The sequence below is a fragment of the Pan troglodytes genome, chromosome 16 (assembly GCF_028858775.2).
Source record: "Pan troglodytes isolate AG18354 chromosome 16, NHGRI_mPanTro3-v2.0_pri, whole genome shotgun sequence".
Lineage (NCBI taxonomy): Eukaryota > Metazoa > Chordata > Mammalia > Primates > Hominidae > Pan > Pan troglodytes.
In genome coordinates, this window is record NC_072414.2 from 76,012,471 (window position 1) to 76,026,311 (window position 13,841).

General features: G+C 39.0%; 1 protein-coding gene across 9 annotated transcripts in view; it reads left to right on the forward strand.

The window, feature by feature from the left end:
• CPEB1 (cytoplasmic polyadenylation element binding protein 1) overlaps positions 1-13,841 on the forward strand; it is a 104,025-nt gene that overhangs the window by 50,201 nt on the left and 39,983 nt on the right. For 2 of the 9 annotated variants that reach the window (XM_063794301.1, XM_063794304.1), the window contains exon 3: positions 3,026-3,132. The exons of the other annotated variants lie outside the window; for them this stretch is intronic. The gene's annotated coding sequence lies outside the window, so the exon portion shown is untranslated. The remainder of the gene's footprint in view (positions 1-3,025; positions 3,133-13,841) is intronic. 9 annotated transcript variants of the gene reach the window in all.

Sequence of the window (13,841 nt, forward strand, 5' to 3'; positions counted from 1 at the left end):
AAATCCAACTGGGCCGGTGCACCTAATTAATAAATATACTCCTAAACCCCATCAGTCTCTCTGATTCCTTAAGAAATCCTGCTACATTTTGATAACTGCTCATTGCAGCCTCGACCTTCCAGGCCCAATTGATCCTCCCACTTTAGTGTCCCAAGTAGCTGGGACTACAAGCATGTGCCACTACACCCTCTTAACTTTTTCATTTTTTTGTAGAGATAGGGTCTCCCTGTGTTGCCCAGTCTGAGCTTGAACTCCTGGGCTCAAGCGATCCCACCTGCCTCAGCCTCCAAAAGCACTGGGATTACAGGCGTGAGCCAACGTGCCCAGCCTATATTTCTTGTTTTTAGGATTCTTTGTGATTTTGGCACACCAAGGATATCCTTTTTTGTTTTCTAATATGGTTACAGATTCTTCAAAATTGGCATTTTAGCATTGGAGGATGAAGGGGAAGCTATAGCATGTATTCATCCTGGTATCTTAAGCCTGTCATGAGTATTTTTGCTTGTTGCTAGATTGTCTTCCATATTAATGACTTAAATATGTCAAGAGGATGTATCAAAAGTACTTAGCAGTTCATATCCTCTTCTTGCCATGTAAACAAAACTACATGCTTCTTGGGTATCTTCTTGCTATAAATAATAGTGTAATGAACTTTTTTTTTTTTTTTTTTTGAGACAGAGTCTCCCTCTGTTGCCCAGGTTGGAGTGCAGTGGCATAATCTCTGCTCACTGTAACCTCTGCCTCCGGGGTTCAAGTGATTCTCATGCCTCAGCCTCCCGAGTAGCTGGGATTACAGGTGTGCGCCACCATGCCCAGCTAATTTTTTGTATTTTAGTAGAGACGGGGTTTTGCCATGTTGGAGTTTCAACTCCTGGCCTCAAGTGATCTGCCTGCCTCAGTCTCCCAAAGTGCTGGGATTACATGTATGAGCTGCAGCGCCTGTCCTGTAATGAACATTTTAATGAACTTTTTAGTACATATGTTTTCCAAATTGGGCTTTTTTTTCTCAGATGGAAAGCTTATTAATACTTGCATTTGCAGGTTAAATCTTCTCATGTCAGAAGTTTATTTGCAAATGAATTCGGTCAGAATATTATGCCATCAAGAGAATAAATCAGTCCAAGTTTCACCACATGCTTGTCTTAACTGCTTTATTTTTCGTGAGCTTTAGTAAAAATTAGACCTAATTGTGTTTTGAATCCTTTAGGAATAGCATTGTGATTCTGTGATTGTTAGGATTGTGATTATGTCTCAAGTTGCTTTTAGGCTAGGATTGCTTTCTTCATCTGCCCTCTGCTATAAATTTTTTGAGAAAAGTAGGTCATGTGTTCTATGGAATTATCTGCAGTACAGATTTTACTGACTGCATTCCCATGGCAGTACTTCACATGTCCCTCGGCCCCCTGTAGTTTCTGTTAATTGGTGATTATAGCTAGAGACTTGAGCAGACTTAGGTTTGACTTTCTTAGCAAGAATACTTAGTAGGTGATACTGAGTACTTCTTTTCTAGTGATATCATCAGGCATTGATGGTCACTACCTAGATACATTAGGGGTTGCCAAATAGCAGTTTTCTAATTCTCTGTTTTTCGTTTATTAGTTGATATGCTTTTTAAAAAATAAACTTAATTTCATGAACTATTTGGTAAACCAGAAGAGAACGTTTCTTCAAATAATCAAGCACAATTAAATGCTTATTTTTCTTTACTTTCTTTCATAATATTGAGCTGATTGTCTAGGATTCTCCAAAGTTGACCAGTAAGTTGTTTTTTAGTATCATTGTGAACTCATAGATTTAATGTGTTTGATGTGTCTTGATCCATTGCAGTTACCCTTTTTTGTTTAGATGGTCCAATCTTTGAACAGTGGAGCCTCTTTATGCCTGGTAGAATGCCTGTAGCAAAAAGGCAGTAACAATTGTTGATCAGGATGTAGAAAAAGTGAAACTCTTATACATTGCTAATGTGAAATGTTGCAGCTGTTTTGGAAAACAATTTGGCGGTTACTCAAGGTTAATCACCATGTGACCCAGAAATTCACTCCTTAAGAGAAATGAAAACGTATGTTCATACAAAAACTTATAGGTGGGCATTTGTGTAACAGTGTCGTTCATAATATCCCAAATGTGGAAACAATCCAAATGTCTATTAACTGGTGATGAATGGATGAACAGAATGTAGTACAGGCGTACCTCATATTATTGTGCTTTATTTTATCACACCTCACAGATACAGCGTTTTATACAAATTGAAGGTTTGTGGTAATCCTGTGTTGAACAAGTCTGTTGGTGCCATTTTTCAAAAAGTATGTGCTTACTTCATGTTTCTGTGCCACATTCTGGTAATTCTTCCAATATTTCCAACTTTTTTTTACTGTTGCTTTGCTGCTATTGTAATTGTTTTGGCATGCCACAAACCATTCCCATGCAAGATAGTGAACTTAATTGATAAACTTTGTGTATGCTGTGACTGCTCCACCAGTCGGCCGTTCTCCTGTCTCTCTCCCACTTTTCTTGGGCCTCCCTCTTTCCTGACACACAACAAAATTGAAATTAGGAAAATTAATAACCCTACAATGGCCTCTAAGTGTTCAAGTGAAGGGAAGAGTCACATGTGTCTCAGTGTACATCAAAAACTAGAAATGATGAAGCTTAGTGAGGAAGGCATGTCGAAAGCTGTGGTAGGCCGAAAGTTAGGCCTCTTGTTCCAAATAGTCAAGTTGTGAATGCAAAGCACAAGTTCCTGCAGTAAACTAAAAGGGCTACTCAGGTAAGCACATGAATGATAAAAAAGCAAGACAGGCTTTTTGCTGATATGGGAAAGTTTGAGTAGTCGAGATAGAAGATCAGATCAGCCACAACATTCCCTTAAGCCAAAACTTAATCCAGAGGAAGGCCCTAACACTCTTCTGAGAAGGCTGAGAGAGGTGAGGAAGCTGCACAAGAAAATTTGGAAGCTAGCAGAGGTTGGTTCATGAGGTTTTTCTTTTTCTTTTCTTTTCTTTTTTTTTTTTTTTTGGTTCATGAGGTTTAAGGGAAGAAGCTGTCTCCGTAACATAAATGTGCAAGATGAAGCAGCAAGTGCTGATGGAGAAGCTGCAGCAAGTTACCCAGAAGATCTAGCTAAGATCATTGGTAAGATGGCTACACTCAACAACAGATTCTCAATGTAGATGAAAACAGCCTTCTCTTGGAAGAAGATGCCATCTAGGACTTTCCTAGCTAGAGAGGAAAAGTCAGTTTCTGGCTTCAAAGCTTTGAAGAACAGGCTGATTCTCTTGTTACAGGCTAATGAAACTGGTAACTTTAAAGTTGAGGCCAGTGCTTACTGACCATTCTGAAGATTCTAGGGCCCTTAAGAAACATGCTAAATCTACTCTGCCTGTGCTCTATAAATGGAAAATAAAGTCATGACACCACATCTGTTTGCACTATGGCTAACTGAATGTTTAAAGCCCACTGTTGAGACTTACTGCACAGACAAAAAGGGATTCCTTTCATAATATTACTGCTCATTAACAATGCACTTGGTCACTCGAGCTTTGATGGAGATGTACAAGGAGATTAATGATTTCATGCCTGCTGACACAAGATCAGTTTTGCAGCCTATGGATCAAGGAGTAATTTTTACTTTCAAGTCTTATTATTTAAGAAATACATTTCATAAGGCTAGAGCTGCCATTGATAGTTATTCCTTTGATGGATCTGGGAAAACCTTCTGAAAAGGATTCATTATTCTAGATACTGTTAAGAACATTTGTGATGCATGGGAGGAGGTTAAAATATTAACATGAATAGGAATTTGGAAGAAGTTGATTCCAAACTTCATAGATGACTTTGAGGGGTTCTCACTGCTTCAGTGGAGGAAGTAACTACACTGGTGGTGGAAATAGCAAGAGAAGTAGGATTAAAAGTGGAGCCTGAAGATGTGACTGAATTTGCTGCAATCTCATGATAAAACTTGGGATGAATTGCTTCTTACAGATGAATGGTTTATTGATAGAATCTACTCCTGGTGCAGATGCTGTGAACATTTTTGTTGAAGACAACAAAGGATTTAGAATTTCCACATAAAGTTAGTTGATAAAGCAGAGGCAGAGTTTGAGAGGATTGACTCCAATTTTGAAAGTTCTCCTATGGTATGTAAAATGTTATCAAACAGCATCACATGATACAGAGAAATCTTTCATGAAAGGAAGAATCGAACTATGCGGCAAACATCATGGTTGTCTTATTTTAAGAAATTGCCACAGTTAACCCAGCCTTCAGCAACCACCGCCCTTATGTCAGCAGCCATGCACATTGAGGCAAGACCCCTCCACCAGCAATAAGATTATGACTCACTGAAGTCTCTGATAATTGTTAAGTTTCTTTTTTCTTTTTTTGAGACGGAGTATCGCTCTGTTGTCCAGGATGGAGTGTAGCAGCACAATCTTGGCTCACTGCAACCTCCGCCTCCCAGGTTCAGGTGATTCTCCTGCCTCAGCCTCCCGAGTAGCTGGGACCACAGGCATGTGCCACCATGCCCAGCTAATTTTTTTGTATTTTTAGTAGAGACAGGGTTTCACCATGTTAGGCCGGATGGTCTCGATCTCCTGACCTTGTAATCTGCCCACCTTGGCACTTTGGCCACCTTCCAAAGTGCTCGGATTACAGGCGTGAACCACCGCGCCCGGCCCAATTGTTAGGATTCTTTAGCAATGAAGTGTTTTAAAATTATGATATGTACTTCTTAAAAAGACATCAATGCTATTACACATTTAATAGACTATAATACAAAAATTAACTTTTTTTTTTTGAGACAATATCTGGCTCTGTCATCCAGGCTGGAGTGCAGTAGTGTAATCTTGGCTCACTGCAACTTCTGCCTCCCAGGCTCAAGCCATCCTCCCACCTCAGGCTCCTAGGTAGCTGGGATTACAGGCATGCCGTACCAGTCCCTGTATTTTTGGTAGAGATGGGGTTTCACCATGTAGCCTAGGCTGGTCTCAAACTCATGAGCTCAAGTGATCCGCCCATCTCGGCCTCCCAAAGTGCTAGGAATACAGGCGTGAGCCACCATGCCTGGCCTAAAAACAACTTCCATATGCACTGGGAAACCAAAAAGGTTGTGACTCTATTGCAATATTCACTTTGAGGTGGTCTGGAACTGAACCTGCAGTGTCTCCAGGGTATACCCATATATATATCCATTCAATAAAATGTTATTTGGCAATAAAAATAACTGAAGTTCTGGCTGGGCGTGGTGGCTCCTGCTTGTAATCCAAGCACTTTGGGAGGCTGAGGCGGGCAGATCAATTGAGCCAGAGTTTGAGACCAGCCTGGGAAATATGGCAAAACCCTATCTCTACAAAAAATACAAAAATTAGCCGGATGTGGTGGCACACGCCTGTAGCTTCAGCTAATTAGAAGGGTGAGGTGGGAGGATGGCTTGAACCTGGGAAGTGGAGGTTGCAGTGAGCCAAGATAGTGCCACTTGCACTCCAGCCTGGGTGACAGATTAAGACCCTGTCTTTAAAAAAAAAAAAAAAGTTCTGATGCAAACTAAAACCATGATGAATCTTAAAAACATGCTAAGTGAAAAAAATTTTAAATATTGTATGATCTAATTTATGTGCAATATCCAGAATAGGTAAATCTGTAGAGACAGAAAATAGATTCATGGTTGCTTAGGGGTGGGAGAGGTTAGAGGGAAATGATAGTGTCCTGAAAAGGACATGAATAGACACTTTTCAAAAGAAGACATACATATGGACAACAAGCATATGAAAAAAGCTTTATAACTGATCATTGGAGAGAGAAAATCAAGCTGGGCACAGTGACTCATGCCTATAATCCCAGCACTTTGGGAGGCCGAGGTGGGCGGATCACCTGAGGTCAGGAGTTTGAGACCAGCCTGGCCAAACATAGTGAAGCCCTGTCTCTACTAAAAATTACAAAAATTAGCTGGGCATGGTGGCAGGCGCCTGTAGTAATTTCAGCTACTCGGGAGGCTGAGGCATGAGAATCATTTGAACCTGGGAGGCAGAGGTTGCGGTGAGCCGAGATTGTGCCACTGCACTCCAGCCTGGGTGACAGAGCAAGACTTCATGTCACAACACAACAAAACAAAAAACAAATGAAAATCAAAACCACAGTAAGTTACTACCTCACAGCAGTCAGGATGGCTACAATTAAAAAGTTAAATAATAGATGCTGGTAAGATTGTGGCGGGGGGGGGAAGGGAATGCTTACACACTGTTGGTGGGAATGTAAATTAGTTCAGCCATTGTGGAAAATAGTGTAGTGATTCTTCAAAGAGCTAAAAACACAACTTCCATTCAACCCAGCAATCCCATTGCTGAGTATGTACCAAAAGGAATATAAATCGTTTTACCATAAAAACACATGCACACATATGTTCATTGCAGTGCTATTCACAATAGCAAAAACATGGAATCAACCTAAATGCCTGTCAATGATAGGCTGGATAAAGAAAATGTGGTATGTATACACCATGGAATACTACACACAGCCGTGAAGAAGGAGATCATGTCCTTTGCAGGAACATGGGTGGAGCTGGAGGCCATAATCCTTAGCAAACTAACACAGGATCACAAAATCAAATACCACATGTTCTCACAACTGGGAGCTAAATGATAAGGACATATGGACACAAAGAAGGGAACAATAGACACTGGTGCCCATTTGAGGGTGTTGGGTGCCCATTTGAGGATGTTGGGTGGGAGAAGGGAGAGGATCAGAAAAAACAAGCATTGGGTACTGGACTTGACACCTGGGTGATAAAATAATCTGTACAACAAATTCACGAGTTTACTCATATAACAAACCTGCACATGTATCGCTGAACTTAAAAAAAATCCCCAGAGAGTGACTGCTGAAAAGATACAGGTTTCTGTCTATAGCCATACCACCCTGAGTGTGCCTGATCTTGTCTGAAAGGATACAGGTTTCTTTTGGGGATGATGGAATGCTCTAAAATTGTAACAATTGCAGAATTCTAGATGTATTAAAAACCATTGAATTATATAATTTAAATATGTGACCAAGGAGGAAAAAGTATGTGTAATGGGTAACAGAAGGTTAACTTTCTTGAATTACAGAGTTTTCTTAGGAATTAATGAGACTAACAACTGTTTTTTTTTTTTTTTTTTTGTCAAACGGATAAGGGGACACATAGGAAAAGACTATTCTGCACTTCTTTTAGTCAACACTGATAAACTCTTCTAGATGTTGTGAATACAGATGTGAAAAGTGCAGATACTGTGTCTGCTCTCCTGTAGAAAAGCTATGAAGAAATATGGTGGAGTAGAAACAAAAGTTGTCCCTAGTTATCTTTAGGGAATCCAGGACCTCCTGTGCATGACCCAAATCCACAAATGCCGAAGTCCCTGATGTAAAATGGTACAGTATTTGCATCTAACCCATGCATGTCCTCCTTTATATATACTTTATCTCTAGATTACTTATACCTAATGCAGTGTAAATAGTTATACTGTATTGTTTCGGGAATACTGACAAATCTGTACATGTTTAATATGGACACATTTTAAAAAATACTTCTGATCTGCGGTTGGTTGAATCCAAAGATGTGGAACCCACAGGTAGGGAGTGCCGACTGTAATACAATTTTTTTTTTTTTTGGAGTTGGAGTCTTGCTCTATTGCCCAGGTTGGAGTACAGTGGTGCAATCTCGGCTCACTGCAACCTCTCCTGCCTCAGCCTCCCGAGTAGCTGGGACTATGGGCATGTGCCACTATGTCTGGTTAATTTTAGTATTTTTGGTAGAGACAGGGTTTCACCATGTTGGCCGGGCTGGTCCTAAACTCCTGACTTGAGGTGATCCACCCGCCTCTGCCTCCCAAAGTGCTAGGATTACAGGCAGGAGCTACCATGCCTGGCCACAATTTCAGATTATACTCAGCAATATGAAGACTAAGCAATGGGATGTGATAAGGAATGATTAGGATGGGGGCAGGGGTTAGTGATTAAATTGCCGCCCCACATACAATTGAGGTCTCTCTCTCAGAAAGTAGCATTTAAGCTGAAGACTGAATAACAAGTAGTCAGCCATGTAGAGAAACTGGGTTAAGGCCAGAGCAGGAGTATTAAGCAGAACAAACAGCAGGGCCTTGGCGTGGGCCTGAACTTGGGATGTTTAAGAGGTACAGGGCTTTCCAGGGGATGGGAAGTGTTGAATGGTAAAGCACAGATAACATAGGAGGCTATAGCAGTAGTTCAGGTGAGAAGTGTGTTGGCTTGGACTAGTATGGTAATAATAGAGACAAAATAAGTGGACAGATTTTGTGTAAATTTCAAGGTTAGGTTCAACAAGACGATTGCGGGGAATGGGGGAGAGAGGAGTCATTTTGTCTTGCACACTAATGTGGATCTGTTTTCTAAGATGGGGAACGTGATGGGGAAAAGAGGGACAATTAACATGAAAGATACTCAATCTTAAGAACATATGGTAGACTCCTTGTCCTTCAGCTCAGAATCCCATCATTGATTTAAACAATGGATTCTGTTGTTTACCTGTCAGGTTCATAAAAAGTAAAATTTGGTAAGGGTACAAAGAAATAGTTCCCATATCGTTGGGAATTTAAATTGGTGTGGTTCTTGGGGCAATTTTGACCAACAGCTATCAATTTTAAATGTACTGGATTGTAAGGTGTATGCATTTAACAAGTATGCTTGCCCAAGTAAGTCAAGATCAATGTTGAGGGATGTTCATTGCCTTATTTGTAGAAGAAATAAAAACTACTAGAAGCAGCCTGAATGCTCATCAGTAGAGAAATGGTTAGATACATCATGCCCATGGAATGGACTGCCATGCTGCCATAAAATAATGAAGCTGATTTCTTTATACAGATGTGGAAAGAACTCTTAAAATACTTGAAAAAAGATGTGAAATGGTATATTTGACCATTTGTGCATATATCTTTTAAAAGCTATGTGTATACATGCTTGTATACATAAAAATCTTTGAAAGCTATCTCTGGGGTAGGGAATTAGGTGGAGATAATTCTTCATATCCTCCTTGTTTGAAGTTGTACATGCTATTATTTTATTAACTCTTAATGTGGGGATGAACTTCCACATTAAGAAAACCTTTGGGCTGGATGCGGTGACTCACACCTGTAATTCCACATTTTGGGAGGCCAAGGCAGGTGGATCTCTTGAGCCCAGGAGTTCGAGACCAGCCTGGGCAATATGACGAAACCCTGTTTCTACAAAAAAAAAATACAAAAAAAAAAACAAAAACCTAGTTGGATGTGGTGGCATGTGCCTGTAGTCCTGGCTGCTCCAGGGGCTGAGGTGGGAGGATCGCTTGAGCCTGGGAGGCAGAGGTTGCAGTGAGATGAGATCACACCACTGCATTCCAGCCTGTGTGACAGAGCCAGAGCCTGTCTCAAAACAAAAACAAAACAAAACAAAATTTGGCCGTTATCCTCATAGTAGAATCTTAGAAGTACTGAACTACTTCTCAATGTTTGTACTTAGGTATAAACATACTCTTAAAACGTATGACCAGATAGCATCCCAGAAAGGTTTTTTACTGAATTATTTTCTTAAGACAGCTCATCTTTCTTTAAATATACTATTTTAAATATATATTGTGAATTTCTCTGTCAGAGAGCCATACCCAGATTTTAATTTCTTAAAATTATCTGAATTTTTTTCTGAGTAGTTTACATTTGCTATAAACAATTTGAAAATTTCAGTAAAGATTTATACGTGCTACTACCTGTAGTCTACTTTAGTTGTTTTTGATGACTTTGAGTTCTCTCCGTATTTCTGAATATCTTCATGCAGCTGTCGTCTTGTATACAACTTACTCTCTTTCCCCAACCACTTAAGTGTTCTCCTTTGTCATATGCTGAGGTATGTATTTTAATGGCTAAGTTCGTAGTCCATTTTGACAGAATAGTTATTTTCAGTTTTCGCAATTGATTGCATTGTGACAGGCATCTTTGTAGGTAAATCTTTCTTAGCATTTATGAGTATTTAGAGAGATTCTTATAATACAGTTACCAAGTTAAAGAGTTTTGATATTTTAAAAATTCTTGATGGTTAAATTCTCGATGGAGATACTGTCCTTCTGTGATTCTCTCAGCAGTTGGAGAGTCCTGTCTCACCATATACATAGAGAAGAAAAAATTACCTAAATGGCTCATCACCATTGAATATTGTAACTGTAATTTTTCAGTTTTGGTAAGCAGAATTCTCATTTTAATTCCCATTTTCTTTATAAGTAGAACAGTTATTTTTTCTGTTAGTCTTTTAAATCTTTTCCTATGTTGAATTTCCTGATAATCTTTTTTACAACTAGGGGGTGGCAACTATTGAAACTGTCTTAAAGACAATTGCAATTCCTTCTCTGTTGCAAAGTTAAAAGATATGTAGTGTGTTAATTCATTGTCATCTAGTTCCTAATGAATAAAATCCCTTGGGGAAAATGCTATAAGTCAGGCTTAGGGCAGCAGACATCCTTACTAGCAACTTTTAACTCTTTAAAATGTTAACAAAGGCTAGGAATAGTAATCGTCTTGAATTCACACCTGTGCAATTCCATGTCGCTAAGTATAGAGGGGAGTGTATGTGCACCGTATGTGTGAATCTAAATTTAGAATAGCTGTGAAACCAGCCTGAACCTACAACTTCTTTAGATTCTTTCCCGATGAACACAGAAATACAAACTAACTGTAGGTGGTCTACTCATTTTCATGCAGATTGATTGAAGTTAGCTTTTACCAGCAATGTGGCTGACCTGGACAAAAATGTAGCTTAGGTAACTTTTGGTTCTGACCAAAAACACAGAGAAGGAGAGATCAAATTTATTTTATGTAATTTTTTTTTAAAGGGAAATAACATTTAAAACTATAGGCCTCTGTAAATAGTCTAGAGTTTAAAGCACTTTAAACATAGTGCTTAGAAAAGTATAACAAAATTATTTTTAGAGTATTCTTTCTTTTAGGGTATTTCTCTTTCTAGAGGACAATAAGTACTGGCTTATTGATGTAAAGGAAAAGCCACAGTATAAGAACTCATTCTTAAAGAGGGCAAAGGATATAAACTGAAAATTGATAGCTAGTGGCTTTTTTTTTTGTATCTGAAAAAAATGCTTCAACCTTCCAATCAAATTAGATTAACATTCCAAATGAGGTTAACAAATATCTGAAAGGCATACTTACCCAAGGAAATTCTAACTACTGTTCCTCCATTAGGCCAGAAACCACCTTACATACTTTTGTATCCCGATGTCTGTTTCCTTCCTAGCACCTCGCTCACAATTATACTTTATCACTTATACCATTATCAGGTTTTTCTCTACCATTGCAATAGTAAACCCAAAAAGACAAGAGCTGTAACTTTTTTTTTTTTTTCTTCACTTATATCCTGGTTGCCTAGCTAGTGCCTGACACTCAAGATTCTCATTTATTAAGTAGTGTATTTTTTAACCTATCATATTGGCAGAACTTAAAGTTGAATAGTACCAGTGTTGGTAACAGTGTTCACAAATGCATAGGAAATGGTACAAAAGGAATATCTCAAACTGTTCATTCAAAGAAGAGAGTAGGATTGAGGACAAGGAACGCTGCCGAGATGTGAAAGTGATCATCTTTTACTTATTACTTGTATGCTATTTTAAAAAACAAAATGGAATTTTACAATATAATTGTATAAAGGGCATGGTGGGGGAAGGGCTTGGGTTTTGAATGAGATGAGTGCTTAGCTTGGTCAAATTGCTTCACCTGTTTTGTGCCATGGCTTTAATGCTTGTAAAAGGGATGTAATGCCTGTCTTCTCCATGGGGTTGTTTTGAGGAATGTGGTGATAGTTGTAAGTTGCCTAGTTCTTCCTGGACTTCAAAAATAAGTTTTCTGCTCTTTTTCTCCCTTGAAAAGTAGAGAATGTGATGTTTCATTTAAATTTTGAAAGTCTTATTCTGCATGGTACCACCCCCATCTGCTGGAATGTCCAGACTTTGCCGCTGAAAGCTTAACTGTTGGTTGTGTCTTGATTACAGTCTGGATTACTTCCACTTTGGAGAATGTGGTCTAGTTTCCAAACGTAGATATGTTGCATCATTTTGTCTGGAGAATAAATGAGTACATTTATGGGGGTAGAGGGAACTATGCAGAGATCAGCACTTAAGGCTTCTGGAATTAGTACTGGGGGGAGGGTCTTTCTACTGTGAAATAAAGGGCTTCCGCTAAATGCCCTCCAAAGTCCCTCTTATTTTTAATGTTTTGTGGCTTATTTAAATTTATGATCCTAATATCATTTTGTCATTGAACTCCTGATGTCAAATTTGAAATCTAATACGGGCTTTTATCTGCAAAAACTACTCAAGTTTATTTAGGGGATGTTGTCACCTTACCCAGTTTAATAGCTTGCATTTTTTTTCTTGTTACAATGTGTTCACTGTAAAAAAAAAAAAAAAAACAGGAAAAAAAAATTATGTCATCTTACTACCGAGAAATAACTATTGTTAACATTTTGGTGTATCTCTCCAGTTTTTTTTTTCAAACGTGTATATTAAATATTTTGAACACACTATTTGCCTCTTTTATCTTTCTGTGTTAATTTTTTATATCCCTTTTCAAGGCTACATAGCATTTTACTGTGTAGATAGATGCATTATGGGATTTTTTTTTTTTTTTTTTTTTTTTTTTTTTTTTTTTTGATGTAGTCTCGCTCTGTCTTGCCCAGCCTGGAGTGCAGTGGCGTGATCTTGGCTCACTGTAACCTCCTCCTCCCAGGTTCAAGCGATTCTCCTGCCTCAGCCTCTAGAGTAGCTGAGATTACAGGTGTCCACCACCACGCCTGACTAATTTTTGTATTTTTAGTAGAGATGGGGTTTCACCATGTTGGCCAGGCTGGTCTTGAACTGCTGACCTCAAGTGATCCACCTACCTTTGCCTCCCAAAGTGTTGGGATTACAGGTGTGAGCCACCGCACCCAGCCTGCATTATGGGATTCTTAACCTGGGTACATGGATAGAATTCAGGGGGTCCAATAATTTAGACAGGTAAAAACTTGTATCTTCATGTTCAGTGATGTTTAACTGAAACGTAGGTTGTTTTTTTTTTTTTTTTTTTTTTTTTTGAGACGGAGTCTCGCTGTGTCACCCAGGCTGGAGTGCAAGTGGTGCGATCTCCACTCACTGCAAGCTCTGCCTGCCGGGTTCACGCCATTCTCCTGCCTCAGCTTCCTGAGTAGCTGGGACTGCAGGCGCCCACCGCCATGCCTGGCTAATTTTTTGTATTTTTAATAGAGACTGGGTTTCACATTGTTAGCCAGGATGGTCTCTATCTCCTGACCTTGTGATCCGCCTGCCTCGACCTCCCAAAGTGCTGGGATTACAGGTGTGAGCCACCAAGCCCAGCTGCATTTCTTTTAACTGTAAGTTTAGGCAACAAGTCACAATATTAGCAGGACCTAATAATTTGGTATCAATAGGATGATCAGACAATTCATATTGATTCCTTTACAGGCATTGTACATATCTTGATATTTATTTACTATTTCAGTATTATTACTATTTTATATGTTTTGAAACATTTTTCTTAGAAGGTTTATTGGTGTTAGCAGACTGCCAAATGGTTCATGATACAAAAAAGGTTAACCTCTGGCATTCAGTTTTTGTATTTTGGAGTTTGTTTAAATAGGTGCCTATTTTATACACTTACAAGAAGTACCTGAAGTTAAAGCTTTTGCCTGCATCTGTGATTATTTGGACATAGGATAAATTTCTAAAAGTAGTATTTCTTTATCAAAGAATAAATATCTTTTGAAGCTTTCAATGTTTTTGTCAGATTGCTCTCCAGAATGTTGTA